The 22,254-nt window shown below is 43.5% G+C and overlaps 1 protein-coding gene and 1 non-coding gene across 5 annotated transcripts in view; both read left to right on the top strand.

Moving 5' to 3' along the window:
• Nucleotides 1–9,812: 9,812 nt before the first annotated feature.
• Nucleotides 9,813–9,884, top strand: TRNAE-UUC. The gene has a single exon. It is a non-coding gene; the product is annotated as a tRNA-Glu (tRNA).
• A 9,873-nt stretch (nucleotides 9,885–19,757) lies between these two features.
• Nucleotides 19,758–22,254, top strand: part of GRIK2 (glutamate ionotropic receptor kainate type subunit 2) — a 438,302-nt gene continuing 435,805 nt past the window's right edge. For all 4 annotated transcript variants that reach the window (XM_033143497.1, XM_033143496.1, XM_033143498.1 and 1 more), the window contains exon 1: nucleotides 19,758–19,849. The gene's annotated coding sequence lies outside the window, so the exon portion shown is untranslated. The remainder of the gene's footprint in view (nucleotides 19,850–22,254) is intronic.

Consider the following 22,254-nt stretch of genomic DNA (forward strand, 5'->3'; position numbering starts at 1 on the left):
CAGTTATATTTGATTTACACTAGAATAAAATGAAAGGGTATTGAAATCCATGAAGTCTAGAAATGGGGTTTGGGTTTGAAGTTCATACTGCTACTAACAAACATCATAAAGAAAGGCATCTGCTAGATCAAAGCCATTATGACCTCCTCCATCATTGTGACATCCTCGAGTCTACAGAATGAGAGAGCAGTTCAGTCTGGGTGAAGGATAGTGTCCATGTATAAGCTGCAGTAGTAAGTATGTTGGTGGAGGATGGTCACAGGGGGCATGCACGCTTTTTAAGGCAAGAGACATGCACATGACTTCTTCACCATCATCAAAATGCCAGTTTTTACTTTTTAAAAACATTTAATTCAGATTTTCCCCTTACTGTGGGAAATCCAGTAAGTGAAAACAACTCATTATAAATCTGCAGTGGATATACCTGCAGCGATGCCCAGAATGAGAATAGGGAATGGAGGACTGGGAAAGACAGACTGATGAGAGGGGCAAGAAGCACAGTCCGCATACTTTGGGTTAGGCTCTTCCCACTAGTATGGGCAAGCAGGTTGTGGAATAGCTGTGAATATCCAGACCTGGAAAACTGGAATTTGTGGAAACTAGCTTGCCAGTTCTGTGCACATAAAAATCAGATCGGAATTACTTAATCATTTGCAATATACAAAGCCCCTGTCTGGAAGCACTCTTGCTCACGCAGAACAGACATCAATTCACCAACAGGAAAGCATCACTGAAAGTATCCAGGTGACTAGAGTGTTCCTGAGCACATTCTTTTTTGATGGAGAACTTTCTGACCCGGGATTGTACGAGTGGCGGAATGTGTGTACCATTTAACACATGAGATAATTTACTCTTGTTACCTAAGTCAGATGTGGGGGAACTTTGGCGCTCCAGATGTTCTTGAACTGCAACTCCCATAATCCTTAGCCATTTTCTATGCTTGCTAATGTAGATGGGTGTTGTAGTGCATATCTGACCTGAGTTGAAGTAGATGATTTTTTTTTATATTTTAATTTGAAAATTTCAATAGTATTCATTTTTAAAACTTTCAAAATAGTTAATTTAACCTTATTTTTGAGGTTACACAGATGTGTATCCTATACTAGTCTAAAATTACTTAATAATAGGGATGGATGGATCTGTCACTTTCATTTTCTCCCTGTTTCTCATTTTTCCAGTCAGTTCCATCACATTTCCAAATCAGTTCGTGATTATTTTTTTTTAGGTTCTTCTTAAAATTTGTTAGCATGCAGTTTTATCTATTTTTTCAAGCAATTTCCCCTAAACTAAAGCATGTTCATGTGCTATTTTCTCTAATATATGCAGTTTTGACTCAGTGGTATAGAGTTCTGTTGGCATATCTGAACAGTTGTAGTGGTGCATCTTATGTTCTGCTAAGAGGGACATATCTTCAGTATAGTACCACACTATAAAATGCTAAGTGAATTAGCTCCTCCTATGTCTGGATTATGAAATGAGGGCATCATCAGACTGGCCCTTGATTGGAGGGCAGTGTTGCCATGCTCACTGGGGGTGTGTGGCTGTGATTTTTGCTCTCTCCTGTATTTTTGCAGTGTTGTCGTCCCCACCATCATCTGCTTTGGGCTCAGTTAAGTCTAGGATTCAACAGATGTTGTGCCAGCACAGCAACAGCATATTTCTCCTGCCAGTGTAATTTGTGTATTGGATTGCTCTGGCCAAATTCTATTGAACTAGATATGTTTAAGCATATGCTTAACGCTCCAATTAATGTGCTTAACTTCAAGTGGGTTGTGCCCAATCAAAGCCCAAGCTCAGTAAACAAAGCACACTCAGATTGGACAAGCCAATAGTAGAAAATAAATGCAATGGACCATTAGATACATAAAACACAGCAATTTTTTTTAACAAAACGCCATATTTAACATATCTAAGGGTCTGTTGTGCTATACTACCAACCTGTAAAATAATGTATCGATTTTATCTTGTAGTATATAACACACAGAGTTTTTACAGCCTATTATACTGTTATAGTTGAGGTTTTAAATGATTTGATCAGATAAATTCTGCTTGACCTCCTGCTGGGAGTTTAGGAAAATATATTGAATGGGTCCAGAATAGTATTCCTTAAATTCTATTGTATCTTATAGATTGTTGCAACCATTCAGCCAGAAGCATCTTCCGTTCCTTTTCAAAAGTTGCCAGGAATCAATTTAAAACTACATATTGTAGAGGGCTAAATTTGCATGATGTTCTTTTAACATATAATCACAGAAATATTTCATTCTACAAGGCCAGCCACCCATAATATATATAGCCACACTGTTCCTGTTATTTCCTTCTGTATAAGCCCTGATTTCTATGCATTTCTGTTCACCTATAACTATTAAATTCCAGTTCCTTCCATTCTGGCATATGACACCTATAATCGAGTTAATAACCCTTAAATTAGGGATCAACAAATTATTACAGTGCAGGACTCCATAAATCAAAATAATTGTTGGACACCCAGGTCTCCCCAAAAGGTACAATTAAGGTATATATTGATAACTGGGCTTAGGTGAGGTGGGTAAAAGAGCTGTAGGCAGGCAGAATAAGAAAGGAGGCTGTGGAGCTACAAAACCAAACGTATTGCATAGTCCCCCCCACACCTATTCGTGTTTGCTTGAAAACAAGGCCTGCTGAGATCAATAAGACTTACTTCTTTGGGTAGAAGATTTTGGAGTACAATTAAAAGGAAAAATAAATAAATAAATATTTAGTTCACTATTATTTTACCATAGAGTGTCTGCCATTTGTATCCTTGGAAGTTTTGATTCTGAGGTTAATTGTTGGGGGCTGGGGTGGATTGGTCACACAGGCTGCCAGAGGATGGGATGGTCATGCAAATTTATTCTAAATATGCTGATCAGGATCTTCCTACAAAGACATTAGATAACTCAGCAACCATCAAATGCGTTTGTCATGGGCAGGCCCAGCTAGGCCAGGGAATCACTCCGTCGCCCCGGGAGCAGCAGCGCTGCACAGACAGAGTGCTGGGCGGCGGTGCGCCCCTTGGGGAGTGGCGGGAGGGGCCGCTGCTTGTCACCCCCCTCCCCTGGCACCCGGAGCGTACCGCCCCCACCGCCCCCCCAGCGACGCCCCTGTTGATTACTTTGTCAGGGCAATTATAATGCTCTTTTTATGCTGTTCTTAATACATATTTTGTATGTACTCCATTGCTATACATTTATTTATACCCCACCCGTTTCCCAGATAGGGACTCAAGGCAGTTTACAAATAGGAACAGCTAAAAACATTTAAAAACAAAATATTAATTTAAAAAACGATTACCGGTACATTTTCCTAATTTGTTGCTTTTTCTTCTATGCTCATAACATCTTCTATCCAGAGAGAATATTTTTCTCCAAATGAAGCATCGTGTATTGCTTTCAGTTTATTTCAGCTACGGTTTTGAGTCTATGGTCTTCCTCACTGCTTATGTCTTATTTCCTGACCAACAGGTTGCTAAAGTGCAAATATGAGCCCAGATTAGCTTATCAAATTAACAAAGCTACTACTTTCCCTTCCTTGGAGCTTCCAAAATCCTTTACATCTGCTGAGGCAAAATAGATGAGAATTATCCATGCTCCAATCCCTTCTAATTCTCAACTTTTCCAATTTCTCTTAACTTTTTATCACCCTCTGAATGCTTAGAGGCAGACCCTTTGCAACCTTGCAAGCCTATTAGGCAAAATAAGAGCCCTTATTCTCTTTGGTTTCTGCAATGGCCTGATTTTCCCCATTTTCTCCCAAGTCATATTGCTCTCTTTCTCTGGGGTGGAAAGCCTAGAGACCCTCTCCAACCTACCAGCATAACAAAGGAGTGCAGTTCACTTCTGCATTAGACCTAGGATATCTTAATTTATATTGCATTGTACAATCATGCCATGTACTCAGTCCATACACCCTCAGTAGGGTGGCCAGATCCAAAAAGAGCACCCCTCCATAGTTGCACAGAAGAGAGGATTTAGGCAGGTGTGGCTTGATATGCCAGTTCTACTTGCTGAAATCCCCTCTTCTGCAGAACTATTGAAGGTGCAGGTGTGTCCCCCTCTTTTCACACCTGGCTGGTCACCCTAGCACTTGGTGATCAAGGTCAGTGATTCAGCAGTGCACATCCAAGTAGACAGGGATATCTTGTAAATGCCTAAAGCCCTTCTCTCTAATCCCATCAACAGTGGCATTTGGGACTTCAGCCTTTCAGCTTTGTGTCAGACATAGAGCTGCCCCTGACTGGTAACAATGTTCTTTTAATTCAAGGCCAATAATTATTAATAAATCTGAACCAGTTGGCAGGTGATTGAGTTAGAAGCAGCCTTCCTTACCTTAGAGAATGCGTGTGGATTTATGAGCAATCAGGGGAAATAATCGGGAACAGCTGGATGTGAGGCTTCCAGCTTTGCCTTGGAGCTTTTCGGCTGCTCAGCTGCAAGATCTGCATGCCACAATTGGCCTCTGGAGAGTGGCAAAACATCTCCTCTCTTGAAGTTGTGTTATTTTAACATCTGGAGCAACATATATTGGAGGCTGAGAGCGCAATGAGAATACGTTGATGATCGGATTAAGGAAAATGCCACTAAATTATTTCTTGGCTGGGTTCAGTAGTCTGAATCTGCATGGGTGCCAATGTTAAAACAAACACTTAAAAAACCATAGATGTTGATTAGATGCTAGATTTGTAGTATTCCTAGTAAGGCATATGGGAATAATTTTCATCCCTTTATTTTCCATTGTGCTCTTCTTGAAAATTATCATAATGCTGTAAGAGGACAAACGAAGCTGATGAATGTATTCCATTTGAGCAGGTCAACAGGATGTTAAAGAGCAAACCGGAGAAAGATGAATTGCTTTGTTTGAGGCCTTGACAAAGCTTTCAGCCTCACAATCCCAGATGTTTTATGTTTGTACTGTCAGCATACGAATTCCTGCTATTCACATTGTACAAAGGAGTTTTATATGTTAAAGATGGGTCTTTATCTGTTACTGAACTTCTGAAATATGTGTGTGTTGCTCTGAATATTCTCATAATAAACTGAGTGCCACCCCCCTTTTCTTTTTAATGTAACTAAAACATGGTGAGGGATTCTACTAATGAAAGATGTATAAGATCTGAAGAGAAACCATGGTATGGTACTCTACTAATGAGTACTACCAATGGAAGCCCTGTGCAAGGACTTCAACTTGTGCAGTGGGTTTTTCCCCTTGTTTGCTTCCCATACCCCCAAAATCAGCTCTGGGAAGGTTTGCAAGAAGGCCTGGAATGGCAAGGCTATGACAGTGGGGATCACATTGTCTGGCCAGCCCAAATGCTTGCACTGATGGAACAACCCTCATCAATTCTAGTTAGCATGACCAGTGATCGGCAATGATAGTAGTTGTAGTCCAACAGCATCTGCAGAGCTACATGATAACCTCCCCTGCTTTAAATGATCATGGGATGGATCAGAAATTGAGTGAATGCTATTCCATGCAAACTGCCACTTCTACATATAGGAAACTAGCATGTCAGGGAGGACCAGTGGGAGATACAACAGAGAGAGGAGATGGAAAGATGTATTAGGAAAAGATTGAGCGAAGAACATATATAAATACAGTGAAACACATTTAGGTATTGCTTCATTCGGAAATGAGGAAAAAGGCAGGAGTGAGGAATGTTTTTACCCTTGGGGTAGTCTCTCAGGGATAGTCTGTTGGTGTGGTCATGTGCAAGTAGGGATGGAGAAGAAATTTGATTCAATTCACATTTAAAGACAAACTCACCTAATTCACAAACCAATATAAAGCCATGCTTTGAAGTTTGCATTTCTCTGAATTTTTCAAATGCAGCTCTCCTGTCAAGTAGTGTGGCTGGTGTGTGTGTGTGTGTGTGTGTGTGTTATGATAAGGCATGCTTTAAATGCATACGTTAGGGAAAATAACATACAAAATTGCACTGCATTAGGGGAAATTGTCTTGCCAAAGGCAAAACTGCATTTTTAAAAAGTATATATGAGAAGAAATTCTCACTAAAATGTGGGTGATTGTTCATGTGGAAATGTGGAGAACTGAAATTAGCTGCAGAAAGGTGAGAAAATGAGAGAAATGGAAATTGAAATGCCTGCCCATCATTACAGACAAGCAGTGTAAGGAACTGGAGCAGGGGGAGGGGGGGCAAGACAGCAAGGTCAGAGCCGCACCCACCCACCCACACCACCCACCCATAAGCATCCAAAAGGCTTCCTGGAAGAGATAGGTGTCAAGAAAGACAGGAAGGCAGCATTGTATTTTATAAAAGGAGAAGCTACCCCTCCCTCCAAAAAAACCCAACTTGTACCTGCCCCAAATTTCCCTGTGCTACCCTTCAGTTAAAGATTTTTAATTTTAAGCCCAGCATCCTTTCACGAATATGTTTTGGGTGCCTGTGGCACTCATTACATATGAAACTGGGGTAAACGTCATCCATCATTATGAGGTCTGTTAGCAGTTAATAGAGGTAAAACCAACTGTCAGTAAAAGCTGGGCTCTAATCCGCTGGTGCAGGTGCAAAACAAGATGGAGATCTTCTGGGAATCTAATTTATTAAGCATATGATAAAAGCCTATTATCTGTAATGGCTCAAAGATAAGAAGTCTATTAAAGATTCTTCCCACAATGAAGCCTGATGGTTCTTGCTAACTGAGGAGCTGGCCTTCTTTTTGGATTATTTCATGCTATAACAACCCAGGTGAGAGACAAGAATACCCTGCTGTATCATTTCTATATTTAGCCAAGCTCTGCAGTAAATTGCACTAATGATATACTGACATTTACACAACCTGTCTCAGGCATATCACACTTTGTCAATACTAAATGAGCCTGGCTATTTACATAGTCACCTATATAATTCCTCATGAGAGTTACTGGGAGTGTACGTTTTTCTGGCTCTTAAGAAACCCCCAGTTGGAATTTTACAACTTATAGCTATGTTGGTGATTGTCTATAAAGTCAGATATTAAATCTGAAAATGTTGTCTTGTGTGTTTTGCACCTTGCCTGCTCTGCAAAAGAAAAGGAGGGTGGGAGTTGATGTTTCATTAATGTGGCAATCAAATAGGAGCAATATTATTTCATAGCGTATTGGCAAAACCATTTTTCCTTTTACTGTTTTATCATATTAGAGGATGTACATTATAGGAACCTGGAGACATCCAACATAATGAAATACTTGGCGGGTTAGTGATGGGAATAGCTACTTCTTTTTATCTTCACATTCTACTCTGTTTTTCTCTTTGAAACTAGTGTAAAGTGTTCAGGAACAAGAGTTTTCCATCTTCTCATGGTACGGTACTGAATACAGTTTGTTGTCCAGCTGCGCAAAAAATGCCTTGATGTCTTCAATATAAGTGAATACAGTTTCTGGAAAATTAAAAATGCTCTTTCTTGCAGAGCAATATGTTAATAATATTGATACTGTTGTGAACTGCCATGAGATGATGGTGATGATTGGCAGTATAGAAATATTTTAAATGAATGAATAAAACACACACAGAGAGAATATACTGACATTGTGGCTAAATGCTTAATGAAGCTTTGTAAGATAAAAGTTCAGGAAATTAGAGAGGTGAGGAATCATACAGCCTAAACAATAAAACAATTGCCTTAGAATCTATATGAAATGTTTCTTTAGATTTGGATACTGCAAAAAATAATATTTTGGATATACTGAACTCCACAGTGTTTATATAGGAAGGCACTGTCCAATATAGATAGGTGTTGGAGGTGTAATGCTCAACATTTCTTGTTGAGGCATGTGATGTGGGCTTGTCCAGTGATATATTCTCTTTGGTCTGAAGTTCTTGTCAGTATCAATTTTATATTGGCACAATCCTTGAAGTTTGTTGTTGTTGTTTAGTCGTGTCCGACTCTTATATTTCTGCAGTGTGGGTATTAATGACTATTATGGTCACTGAGACTTATACTTCAAGCCTGGAAGAATAGATACCCACTGTCTATCATGCAGTGATCTGAAGACCTCACTGCCCAAGTTACAGTTGAACATATTTTATATAGACACCGGTTTCATGTAGATACCTTAGTTCAACATTTGGAGGGCTTATATTACTTGTTATGTTTAACTTAAGGTGGATTTACAGATAATCACTGTATACTTAATGTGATCTTCTAGTGATATTATTATTATTATTATTATTATTATTAATTGTTATTTGATCATTTAATTTAAAATTAAGACATATGGAAAACCAACTTGGCTAATATGGCCAGAACTCTCTGTCCCAGGCAGCTCTTTCATCAAGTTGACCATTGGGGATTAGAACAACTATATATAATTGTGCTATATAATTGTCTTATGACAATTGAATGCATCTACTGTGCTACTTTTGTTGTTTTAACTATTATAGTTTTAAAGTACTGTTATCCCAATTTCATTTACTTATTTTATTAGTTTTCTTAACAACAACAACAACAACAACAACAAAAAGCTGGGCTGTACCCATTCAGCTGCAAAAGTGAGGACATTTTATCTAAACTCTTTCTTAGTATTTCCATCAGTGAATACCCATATGCCTATGCTCCATTGGACCCATTGTTCCTGATAAAATTGGATTAAGTAAGATCTGTGGAATTCTAGCAAGTACAGATGCAAGAAATTGCCTGCCAAGAGAAGTGCTGTGTGCTTTCTTCTAATCCTCTGAGCATCAGTAAGTCAACAGCTTGACTCCCTGAAGGGATTCTGTGTAGAAACATAAAGTTTTGTCTCTGTTATTCAGCATTACATTGTCAGCAGCAATGATTAAAGGGGGGTAGGGAAATCCTAAAGTAGGATGCAAATGACAAGGGCAGCATATGGGGCCAAATGGCAGAAGACATTCCAGGCTGTTTTGGGCTTGGTGTTATAGATATTATAGCAGAAGGGATGCTTCAGCATAACATATATCTTCACAGGGAGTCAACTACTGCTGTTTCTTAATCAGATATTTCTTCTCTTTAATCTGGGGGATCTGGGAGTGGCACAGTGAGAGATGAGAGCTCAATGGCATTGCATGGTACCCCATACATTACCTTGGTATAACCAGTTTATATTCAGGACCTCATCGGCCACCATACCTGATGTCATGAAGTAATTTCCTCCTTCAATCACTCCATAACCAACTGCTTGGCAGGGGGTTGGACTGGATGGCCCTTGTGGTCTCTTCCAACTCTATGATTCTATGATTCTGAGGATTTCCTTTCAGTACATGGCCTGGTGTGTTGTGTACTTGCAATCATTTGGAGCTACCACACCACAAACCCTCAACTTCAATGAACCTGAAGAAGAGAATGTAGCTTGTCTGTCAGATGAGTGGTAGATTAGGTAGTGCTACCTCTCTTGCAGGTGCTTTAGGGTGTCCACCAGGCCAGACAATTCTGTCTCCACCCCCAACTGCCACCTGCAATACTTGCCAGTTGTGCCCAAACTCAGCCGGGTGAGTCCACCATACTTAGAGAGTATGGCAGAAAAACGTGTAGCTTAGGACAATTATGGGAGACACTCAAAAATTCCTATTCAGTCCCCTTTCAACAGGCAAGTGGCTAATCCCATACTCCTTGGAGAAAGGGTCCGGTGGAGGAGAGGATGTCCTAGGGACATAGACACATTTTAAAGGGGAGCCCTGTCCATTCTACCTAGCATTCTCAAGCCTGGTCCCACCACATTTTCCTTCCTTTGCTGAGGGGCTAGGGCAAACCCACCACAAGTGAATGCTGGAGGAGTACCCTAATTTTTGCATGTGGCAGAAATTATAGTGTTAGGTTCATAAAGAAGGAGCCATAACAGGGGCTGTAGCTCAGTGGTAGAGCATCTGTCTTTCATGCAGGAGATCCCAGGTTCAATCCCTGGCATCTCAACTTCAGGTGGAGATTGTCCCCTGCCTAAAATCATGGTTAGCTGCCAGGAGTCAGTGTAGACATATTCAGCTAGATGGACCAATGGTCTGACCTGGTATAAGACAGCTTTCTATATTCCTAAGACTCCTATGTTCCTATGAACACAGTGATGTGGTCATGTTTTCAAGGCAAATCAGGTCAGTTTATTTATTTATTTATTTATTTTTAAAACTACTGTGAATGGAAATGTAGCATTAGCTCTGCCAGAAGGACCTTTTAAGGCTACCTGCTGAGTCTAGCTTGTGCAGAGCAATAGCAATATGACTCCAGATTTTGGTACAAAGTGTGGAATCAGGAGTTGGATTGGAGCGACAAGTGCAAAGCTACAATATTATGGCTGCCAAACCAGGACTGCTATTGGGCATTTTAACCACTGTCAACGTCAATTTGACTACACAAGCCAAAAGAACAAAACAAAATCCCTTTTACTGGTGACCAAGGCAATTGTGAAGAAGTTCCTGAGTCAGGAGTACTATTTCTCTGCTCAGCATGTATAGCAATTGCCAAGCTGTTAAATCTGTAAGAGAAATTAAAATTTTAATAATAAAGTGAATCACAATATAGTCTATGGTACTTGTAGTATATGCATGTGCCTTTCTTTTTTCTTTTTACTCTTGTACTCTGTGATAACCTTCTGCATTTCTATTTTCTGTAGCAGCAATGTGCAACTGTACCATGGGGCCAGTGGGACAAATTCATTTTGATTGTAAAATTCCATTGACACTAATGGAGTTTTATACCCAGAAAGAGTTTGGCACAATGTCCTTAGATTGCTTTTTATTCACAGTTTGAATCAGAATTGTTTTTCCCTTGGGAACAATTGTGATTAAAGATTTCAAAAAGACCACCAATGCATGGGTTTTATGGTGTGGTGTAAAACAATGGGGTGTAGGGTTTGCTGTCGGCTAAAATAACAGATTATACAATACGTTTTGCAGTGTGACTTGTAACCCATGCAGGTGCTCTAGCTGCCCGGGTTTGGGAAAGAGTTTCAGCAGCTGACGGGTTACCATCCTGGGGGGAAGGAGATAGTATGTGAGCTAAATGGTGTCTCTGAGGTCCGTGTCAAACAATAGATACCACCAAATGAAGGCCATCAAAGCCTGACATTCTTGGCAGTCACTCAGAGACACTGAGATAGGGACTTTGCACATACTGGAGTACCACCACATTGTAGGGTTTTTGGGTGGCCTCTCCGTCTTTGCATAAAGAACAGCTCCAAGGTGAGAAAGAAATGGAAAGCACTATCAGCCTCTTTGGCCCCATAAGAGTGCCACAAGCTGGGTTGGTTTCCACAGTAGTTCCCCACCTCTGCCCTCCACCCCAGAATAGGGCTAAAAGAGGTTTGTCAGGAAGTCGGAGACCATGTCTGGAAAGTTTTTTTTTTTTTGAGTTTTTTAGTTTTTGTGTGTGTGTTTTTTGAAATTTTTAATTTTTTATTAATTTTTTTATTTACTTATTTTTCTTTCCTTATTTTTTAATATCAATATTAATATCGTTATTATTATTGTTGTTGTTATTATTATTAATATTATGTATTACTTTACTATCTTGGTAGTGTTCAATAGGCGATATACTAATAAGATACAGCGCAAAAATAAGACATGGACAAATATAACTTCATTGTAAATAACTTTATTATTATTGAAAGGTCGGGTTCTTTTTCTTCTTTTCTTCTTTTTCTTTGTTTGATTGTTGTTTGTCGTATTTGAGTTGTTGGAATTGTATGTGGAAACCTTAAAGTATGCAAATAAAAATCATTATTAAAAAGAAAAAGAAAAAAGAATAGGGCTAAAAGATAGGTCCAGGTCTGTGTGATTTTTCTCTGAGCCTGTATGCACTGTATTTTGAAATAGACCAGTTGTCCGTTGAGGAAAGAATAAAGACATCTTCAAGTTGTGGCATACTTTGCCATCTGACTGAAAACCTAGATACAATCTCTGGAAAGCAGTGGAGAACTCTGCTCTGTGGGGTGTTCAGGTCACCTTCCTTCATCTTCCATTGGGACCCCAAGGTTTCTCTCAAGACAATAGAAAAGGTTCACGTTTCTCCCCGCCCCCTCCAAAAAGAAACATTTTCATATGGATCATTATTTAAATGTGATGCCATCTGAGGTGATACAATTACTTGAGGGACCTGGGCCTTCACTGTTGCTGAATGTTTGGTATCACCTTATGTGCAGCACTCTAGATCTACATTTCGGAGCCCCATGAAAACACATCAAAATGCATGCCTTGTGATAGTGATAATCAATTCATGATGTGCTTGTTTGCTTTGCCTTTGTAGATGCCATAAGACCAACTAAGATCTGCCTCTCAGGGCAGTCACAGTGCATAGGTACAGTATAGGTGGGGGTCAGATTGTTATTGGGGACATGGGAAGCTGCCATAGAATGACAGATCAATGTTCCATATGGCTCAATATTATTATGATTGGCAGCAGCTTCCCAGAGTTTCAGACATGAATATTTCCCAGACCTACCTGAATATTCCAGTGGATAGCAGTAACAATACTGCCGAATGCTTTATATTTTATTCTTAATGAGAGTCACATAAAAAGGAGGGAGGGAGGAAATGGAGTTCATGTATGTAACTATGAAGTATTTATATCGCAGAGAACTTAACTTTTAACAGTCTATTTGAAGATGTCACAATGTAGTATTCTTCATGCCTGCAACAAATACTAAAAAAAAATCAGCTGTCAATAAAATTCACACTAGTGCTCCAAGTGAAGTCTTATAAAACAACATGCATACAGAATGGCTGTGGTCTGCAAACACTCCAGTAAAGCATTTGGTTTTAATTGACTGGGAGGAATTGAATTAAATCAAATTGTTCCAGTTAAAATACTTTGTGGATTTCGATGTCCATTTCTCTATTCCTTTGCTCCTTTGAAAATTTCAGAACATTATTCCTGTTGACTTCAAAGGTTCTTTATACTCTCTGAAATTGTGATCAGCAAAGTGACAATTTATAAAGTCAGGAGAGATTGTTATGTATATGTTTTCCTGGTATATAAATGACTGGTGTCCTTCACTGTTGTAAAATATTATCACATTCCCAGCACAAACATTTGGAATGCAATATGCAGAATGAGAGATGCAGTCAGAGAAACTGGTTAAATTTTTATATTCTTTATTATAAAAAGGTATTCTTTTTTTAAAAAAAAAGGAAAAAAGGAATCAGCAGCAAATTAAAGTGGAAAGCTCTGCATTTGGTTTGCCCATTATTAGAAATGCACTTTCCCATTTTGGATCCAGATTGTCCTCTCTGCTTGGCATTGTCTCACAAATGAGTTGCTTTTTAATCTATATACTATCCATTTATTAAATTAAATTGTGAAGAAAACCTTACACTGGAGAAATACTTCTTTAAAAAAATGAGCGGGAGCTTGCAATGTATTAATTGTTCTATATTTTTGGCAAGGGATAACAAAAGACTATTAAGAGCAGTTCCCAAGTTCTTTTTTTCTGGGCTTCTATTGGGCGTTGATTGCACCAAGCAGGTTTTCTCTTATCCATTATCATGTTACTGTACAGAGTCTGATCTTCCGTACTGGAGTCAGGGAGAAGTACAAAAGCAGAAGTACAAGGGTCAGGCATCTTAACTGGGAAGTGTGGGAGCTAAAGAAAACTTAGGAACTATATCAGGCGTGGGGACCCATAGGCCCAGAGGTCAAATGTGGCCCTCCAAGTCTCTTTACCTGGCCCTCAGGATCCTTCCTATACCGCATCCCCTCCCTAACCACACCTACTCTTCTCATCCCATACCCCTCTTCACTAGAGTGCTTTTGCTTGCTTAGAATGTGTTCTTGAACTCTGATGTTGCCTTTTGCTTGTATAGATGGAAGCTCAAAAAGTGTGTTTGTGTGTGTGTGTGTGTGTGTAGAAATTAGCCTACTGTAAAAAGGTAAATTGACATTGGTGGTTCCACTTTTTTCTCTGGCCTTGCCCATCCCTCAAAGATTGCCCACAAAGTGGAGGCTGATGGTTACTCATCAGTTAGGCAAAAACATTCTAGACAAAAGGATTTGTCTTTACTTCATCTGTTCTTGGGCAGGAAAATGTTGTGGGGCGGGGGTTAGCAGGGGGAGGGAAGCATTTGTGCTGACTCAAAAAGGTGAACTGGTCTGAAAACCCTGCTTGCAGCATATTGATGGTCAAGATGACCCCCCCACCTAATTGGTACCAGCTGTAGCACCGAGCTCATCTGTGTTTCACACACTTTCATGTCTCCACAGGCTCCTGGCATAGCTAGAGGGGAAGGATACCAGGCAATGGTTAATACAGGGTCAGTCCTTTAAAAGAGGCCCCGTGGATACAGAGTACACAAGTTCCACGGGGCCTCTTTTAAAAGACTCACCCTGTACTAGCCACCTGTGTTCCCATGTGACATAGCCTGCCTGGGCCTACAAAGGTTGTGTGTATTTTTACTTGGGTGCAGACAAGCCATTTCCTCACAGTGGAGTCTGTCCCACAGAATACTGTAAGCAGGGGCAAGGAGGGAGCCATTGGACCTTAGCTGTAACATTGTACCCTTCTTTAATAAATCATTAGACCTGATCATTCTGGTGGTTTGGGCATCTTTCATTGGAATTCCTGCAAATCTGAACTCCTGTGAACCCTCCTCTGGCTCTGAAGGACGTTTCAGGCATTCCATTGTGTGCTTCCCATCATATGATTTCCGAAGTGTTTATGCTTCATAGTATTCATGGCTATGTCTGATTGACATTGGTTGATCTCTGAATTCTAAAATTGTCTTCTAAAATCAAAATACACTTGCAACTTCTGTATCACAGGTATTACCTAGGGCAGTCTTTGCCAGTATGATGCCTTTTAGGTGTTTTGAACTACAGCTCTTGGCTGATGAGAATCATAGGTCAAGACACCTGGAGAGGGGACCATGTTGGTGAAGGCAGACCTAGCATCTGACTTCACACTGTGGCTTCTTTTCTGACTTTAAAACATGCAGGCCAAGGGATTGAGTTCATCATTGTGTTTGCCTGCTCTTTTCTTTTTGAAAGTAAACTGTAATGCTGGGGTGGCAGTTGGAAATATAGGAGCTGCTCAGAATTAGTCCAGTCGCATCTTTATCCTGTTGCAAAATCTAACTATCTGAGATTGCATCAGCGGCAAGCGATTGCCCACATGAGAGAAAGCAGAAATGGAGATGCAAAGAATATTCTATGAAACCGACTAGAAATGGGTATTTTTCTTTCTATCACTGGAATATGAAATTATCCTTTGACTTGTATGGAAAATGCCATTTTGTTCTTCATCGTTAGTGTTAATCCCCTTAAGTCACCAAAAGTAAATTATTCAGCATGCTGGATTCCTTGCATCTTCATATTCTGAATGACGTGAATAGTAATGTTAATGTTTTAAAAATACATATACAAGTGGGAGGGGGAAGTATTGCATCATTTATGGCCCTCTCTAATATCGCCACTAGCTCCTCACTGAATCAAGTGGGTTTGGTATGTGAAGCAGCTGGAAGCAAGGGTAGTCAAACCATGGGAACAAGTGTGAAATGTTGATACAATGCAGGGATGGCCCTCCAGATGTTGTTGGACTCTAGCTCCCCTTGTTGCTGACCATTGGGCATGCTGGCTGAGGTTGATGGGAGTTGGAAGTCCAGCAACATTCTGGAGGGCCACAGGTATCTCCATCCCTGATATGACCATAGACATCTTTCTTCTTCAGTGGTATGGTGCCTGTAGCCAATGAAATCTTTGGCACAAAGCCTTTGCTCTGTAATAGACGTTGGATCCCTTGCACTGGTGCAAGGCTCCACTTAGAAAAGCAAGCACTAAGATGTTTTTTTTTATTCTGCTGCTGCAAATAAAGAGGCTCACAGGGCTATGCCCTGCAAATGTGAATTTTCTGCATCACTCCTGCCCTGTGGATTGCTCTTCCCTCTGCCATGTGTGCAGCATCCTTCATCAGTTACTTCAGTTGTCTCCTAAAGAGATCTTTTTTGTTTGTGCTTTCCTATAAAATCTGACTCTGTTATTACTAAATTCCTGTTTTCATCCATTTAAAAATAACAATATTACTGTTTTATGTTGTGTTCATCATACTGTCTTATTTCTTTTATGTTGTCTTTTTGCACACTGTTGGATGTTTCAAAACATTAAGCAGTTTAGAAATGCTTTTCAGTTAATTAATGCCATGGATGGTAGGATCATGCCATGGGGAAGGACCCAAAGGCCGAGTAATCCAGTCCCAGAACTATCCAATTCCTTGCCAAGGGTTGAACTGAGTGGGTCCAGAGAGGGTACTGTGGGATGTGAAACACAAGAGCAGTCAAGTACAACTTCCCTATAGTAGTCATAAAAGGGGATGTCTGGACCAGCCAGTCAGAACTTCCTGTTTCTCCTAGGCTGGGATAGACTTCCTCTGCATGTGATTAGAGGTGGGCGTAACCTCACCTGCCCAGGTAACAAAAGAGCAGGACTGGTCAGCCATCTCTCTCTTTGATTGCATTTGTCGAAGAAGCAACATCTGCTTAGCCTAAGATGCTCTCCTGGCTTAAGAGAGGACAAAGGAGCTGTCTCCTTATGGGATAGTTTCCAGGTATATTACATTTCTAACTTAAGTCTGCCTTCTGGGATCCAATTGTGAACAGAATGTGTGAGTAAACTCTTTTTATACTTTTATAGAAGACTGTGTCATGCCTATCTTTTTATGAGGGACTAAAGGGACGCGGGTGGCACTGTGGGTTAAACCACAGAGCCTAGGGCTTGCTGATCAGAAGGTTGGCGGTTTGAATCCCTGTGACAGGGTGAGCTCCCATTGCTTGGTCCCAGCACCTGCCCACCTAGCAGTTTGAAAGCACGTCAAAGTGCAAGTAGATAAATAGGTACCTTCTCTGGTGGGAAGGTAAACGGCATTTCCGTGCGCTGCTCTGGTTCATCAGAAGCGGCTTAGTCATGCTGGCCACATGACCTGGAAGCTTTATGCCGGCTCCCTCGGCCAGTAAAGCGAGATGAGCTCCGCAACCCCAGAGTCGTCCGCAACTGGACCTAATGGTCAGGGGTCCCCTTTACCTTTGCGTAAAGGGGAAATTAACAACGAAACTTATTACAGAGGCTTTAGCAAGCCTGAGCAAAACACATCCACTGTGCAAGTTTAAAAGGGGGAATGTTACTCTGCTATATTGTCGAACTTGTTAACACAAGTTGGAAAGGATATAATCAAACAATATATGCTCTCCTGCATCCCTGAACATTCCCACAGGTACCAGGGTACATTTCAAGAGCAGCATTAAGGAGAAGACATGGTTGGGAATCCGTTTTCCAGAAGGAAGAGAAAGGAGGGCCAATGTCAGCATAATCCGCTTCCACAGGGCTTGCACTGTGCGTCTCTTACAGCAAAATACTGAAACACACACGTAGTATTGTAGCCTCTTAAAAACAAACCGATTTTTCTCTGTGTGAAAGACGCACTCTCTCTCTGTCTGTCTGTCTCTGGGAATATTTCGTTTAGAAGGGGACATCTCTCCCCCCCCCCCTTAATATCTCCTGCTTTAGAAGGGTATTTCTTGGCGACATCTTGCCTCCTAAGCTTCGTGAGGGCGCTTGCCTCCCGCAGGAAACGAGTAACTAATTGCTCCGTGTGTGTGTGTGTGTGTGTGTGTGTCTGTCCCTTGGCGACGGAGGGAGCGCCCCGGGGAGTCATCAGCGCCCGCTCCGGGGTCGATTAAGCTGCAAGTCACAGCCGGCAGCCCGAGCCCAGCGGCTCTCCGGGCGCGCCGCCTCTTTCCCGCAGCCACAATGGTTTCATTGACTATTTATTGACGCCGCACAACAAGGCTGCTGTTTGCTCATTCAACAGGAGCCTTTTCAGCTGCGAGAGAGCTGCGAAGGCGAAGCCTCGGCTGCCGTCGGGGCTCTTAGTTCCCTCCGCGGCCAGCCCACTTGCTAGCTCTGCCAGTTTCAAGGATCACCTCTCTGTGGAGAGGAGGCAAAAGGTCTCTCAGGAGAGGCGAGCGAGAGATGCAGAACTTGCAGCCGCCTGCGAGGCTCACCTGAGAGAGAGGAGAGTTGCCAGAGAATCCCCCTGGTGTGGAGAGGCGGGGTCCCTTGGAGCTGTCCAATCAGAAAGCAATTCCCTGGATGGGAATTGCCGGTTGGCAAGCAAGAGGGGCGGAGGGGGGTGCGGGAGAAGAAGGGCCAATAGGCGAGGCTTGAGCTGCCACTGCTGCAGGCCGAGCGCAAAGGACAGCTTGGGGATTTCCAGTACGATATTTTAATGGAAGGCGGACCTCAAGGCTAGGCAGGGGAAAGACACCGCTCATTTCCTATAAACAGTGAAGGAGAGGGGGGAATTCCTTGGAGTGAGGTGAGGTGTGCAACCTACAACTTCTGACCCACAAGTGGGGCGCGGGTTATGTGTGCTGGCAGATTGTGTAGTTTGTTAGTGGGGAGTTGGTGGCGGTGAGGTTTAGTTGGGCAATCGAAGGGAAAAAAAAAAACCCCGAGCCATTGTGCAGAATAGCACTGCCTGCCCCGGCAAAGAGGCGTTTGAACGCACATTACAGACACGAGGAAGGTAGATCTTGCTAATAGGCTATTAAATGTCACTAGTCCTCATGATTCTCTGTATGCAAGCACACATGCACACCCCCAGGCTCTGCCCCTATTTCCACCCATTTCTTCAGCTGCTGCCAGGGAGGTTTTCCATCGCATCCAAAGAGTTGTCATCCCCAGGCCTCTCAGGCGCAAACTCAACAGGTCTTTGTTCTTCATCGGCGCCGTTTTAACGCTGTCCTCTGAGCGTTCACCTCGCTGTATGCCTAGTAGGATGTGGGTAACACAGGAATGTAAAAGGTGGTGAGGTGGTGGGCATCAGGTCCTGCTTTTAAATGGGGGGGGGAGCGGCTTCATTCACGCAAGGTGGCGGCGAAAAGGCCTGATCGTGCGCTGCTTAGGACGCTCGTTTCCCTTAAGATTTGGGAAGGAAAACTATGCGGCGCGGGGGTTGGAGAAAATTGAGAGCGGTCGTCCGGTCAGAGCACAGTTACTCTGAGGTATTGCGATCCAAGTCCCACTGCCTTCGAGGGAGCCACCTCCTGTTTCCTGCGTCGTGTTGTCTGGAGGAAGCCACAGCCTTGAGATCCCGGGGGTTAATCCGTTGCGTGACAGAAGCGCACTCTGCCCAGGCCTCGAGGCGCACTCTTCGTTTCATAGCAGAATGCCGCCGGCCTGAACTGAAGCCCTGGGTTCCTCGAGGGCAAACCGGGGTCTTTAAAAGAGACCGGCGATCGACGGGTGGTGTGGTGGTTGAGAGTGGTATACTCGTAATCTGGGGAACCAGGTTCGTGTCTACGCTCCTCCACATGCAGCTGCTGGGTGACCTTGGGCTAGTCACACTTCTTTGAAGTCTCTCAGCCCCACTCACCTCACAGAATGTTTGTTGTGGGGGAGGAAGGGAAAGGAGAATGTTAGCCGCTTTGAGACTCCTTCAGGTAGTGAAAAGCGGGATATCAAATCCAAACTCTTCTTCTCTTCTTATTCTTATAAGGTGTGTGGGATCCGGGGCCCTTGGGAGAGGCGGATCCGCTGCGGAGTGGGGTCTGGGTGGGAGCAGAGACGGCTTGGGCTGGCTTTAAAGCAGACTCCGTCCTTTTGCCCTTTGCTCTGCGGCCGGCTTCGCATCCTGCCGGCTCCAGCCTTGGGCTTGGGGTTGCCCAGGAAGGCGGCGGGGAAAAGCGGCGCTGCGCCTTTAACGGGCTCTGCGCGGAGCTCCCGGCAGGAGGCGTGTCTCTCGCTCTAGCTCGCTCGCTCGCCCGGCTGCCTCGGCTGCGGCTCTCCAGTGAGCTCGGCGCGCCGCCTCGGCTCCTCGGCTCCTCAGCCCCAGAACCCCGTCCAAAAGCAGCTCCGCTGACTTTTCTCCTCCCCGGCCGCCCTGGGCAGCAGCGGACAAGGTAAGGAGACTACCCCGATCTGCCCTGGGACCCCAAAACATCCATCTCCCGCTTTATGTGTGCAGCTAGATCTCTGGGCTTAGAGATACTTCAGACGAATTATTTCATTTTATTGAGGATTGGGAAGCGAGGCGTCACAAAAAGAGCGAAGGGGAAGCAGCAGCACCTCGAAGCGATCGGGATGGGTGGGTGGGAGGGAGCGGGCGGGCGGGCACTTCTGGGCGCTGCCCAGATCTCTCTCCCCAGCACAGCGAGGCAGGCGGGCGAGAAGATAGACGGGGCGAGCAGAAACTCGGACGAAAGGAGCACTTGTCTTCCTTTCGAGCCACATCTTTCTTCCCGGTGTTTATCTCATTCATCTCTTAAGGCTGTTCGGTCTCTCCCTTTCTCAGTGCCAGGCTAAGAGCTCACTTACTTTACAGCAAGTTCAACAGGAATCAGTAGGGCTCCCAATGAAACGTGGCTAGGAGGACGGAAATGCAACTTTGCCTGCTTGCCTATCCATCGCCTCCACTCGCGCTTTGGCAAGGGGGTCGCACACTTCTCCCCCCCCCCACCCCGCACTCAAAACTGGTCTTTCGCAACAGCCTCTGGTACCGCGGGAAGCTTCCCGCTGCCTTTTGCTAAGCGGAGAGGCTCTCCCTTCGTCCGGCGCATCGGAGGGGAGTCTCCGAGGTTTCCAAAAATGGAGCTTGAGGCGGTGCGATTCTGCTTCTGCTTCTTTTCCGTGCGCACCCTGATTCGAAAGCTTTTCTTCTCCATAGCAACGACGTGTGTCTGTTTATAATACAGCAAATCGCCCAGTTGGAAAGGGGTGGGGGGAAGGAAGAGAGATATACATAGACAGAGAGAGACTTGTCATTTAACCAGGGAGCTTAGGGTGCCATCCGCAGCCCATGGGTACCATGAATGGCACAACTTCCATTTGCCTAGCCCTAGGGAATGCCTCGGAGTTGCACCCTTTGGTCGTGGAGTCCACAGAGCCATGCTAAATTCAAGGGGGCTTTTCTTAAGCCGGTGGGTTGCAGTTTTTTGGGTGTCAAAGAAAAAGAGATGCCGGTTCTTTTGCCACCCCCGATCCGCAAGTCGATTAAGCTTAAAACCGATTCCCACTCCGAGCTAGCACCCAGCAGCTACGTTGAAGAACTTGAGTGGAAACCAATGGGGATTCGGTTGGCTTCAGTCCAGGCACTTCGTCTTGTCTAGGCTGTATATGTGCCAACCGGCCCCCAGTTGGCTGAGAGCCAGGCATTCCTGTTTAATTGATTTGTAGATCGGGGTTTTAGACTGCGAGGACAACAGTCCTATTCCCCAGCCTTCTCCTGATGATCTAAGAACGAACCGGAACAAGCAAAACCTGCTTCCTTTAGTGCAAACTCTCCTTAAAGGCCGAATTGCCCCTTCCCCGAGGAAATCGCCCTTGGACAGAAACGTGCCTTTGTGTAATTAGTAATGGTTGTAAAATGTAACAGAGGGGGGAAAAATAGAGGGAGGCAAATAATGAAGGCTAAGGAAAGCTTTTTAAATTCCTTTACACTTTGTGAAGTGAAAACCTAGTTGGGGTGGGTGGGGAAAAGACATCAGGAGGAGGTGGCGGAGGTGGAGGAGTGATGTATAGACCAAATCATAAATGTTTGCATTCGCTGGTTGAAAATATGCTCAGATGTGCACCGCTGTGAAGTCCAAAAAGTGCCTGAACAAGTAAATCTATCATATCCTCGGCTCCTTAATTAGGATGCACGTCTCTTCGGCAGCTAAAAAATTAATTACCACCTTAAAATCCCATTAATCATCGGCGCAGCAGAAACGGGACTGTGAATCTGGGCTCCGCTAATAACAGGCAACCGGGGAACCTCTTGCTTTAGTGGCTGCTGGTGGGAGTGAAGGAGTGGGCCGGGATGTGTTTTCTGAACTGATAATACCAACATTCATTTGAGTGCTTTGGCAAAGGGCGCGCGGGGAGGGGGGACAGAGGGAGGCCCAGCTTAGCCTGCTATGAGCTTAGCTCAGCAAAGCTGCAAGAGATGTCTGCGCGCGCACACACACACACACGCACACACACGGGATGCTGGTCAGGTGTTACAAAAAAACCCCCCACCCAGGCCTTTCTTTAGAACAGCAGGATAAGAAATCTGATGGGAGCTGGCAGAACTAAAAGGCCTGCTTGTTGGAGTAAGGCTGCTTGTGGGGAATAGAAGTTCAAGAGTCAACATTTGTCAAAAGCCCTGTCTAAATTCACTGAGAGCTTTCAAACAGTGAGGGGGAAATTGAATTTTCCAAGGCCCTTCTCCCAATCCCTAGAACCAGATGGTAGACAAAATCACCTTGACCTGCAGCTAGGAAGGCTCTCCGCACCCCTCGCCAAGCTTTCAAATCTCCTTCCACTAGAAAGAGTACTGTATTTT

The sequence above is a fragment of the Lacerta agilis genome, chromosome 3 (assembly GCF_009819535.1).
Source record: "Lacerta agilis isolate rLacAgi1 chromosome 3, rLacAgi1.pri, whole genome shotgun sequence".
Classification (NCBI taxonomy): Eukaryota; Metazoa; Chordata; class Lepidosauria; order Squamata; family Lacertidae; genus Lacerta; species Lacerta agilis.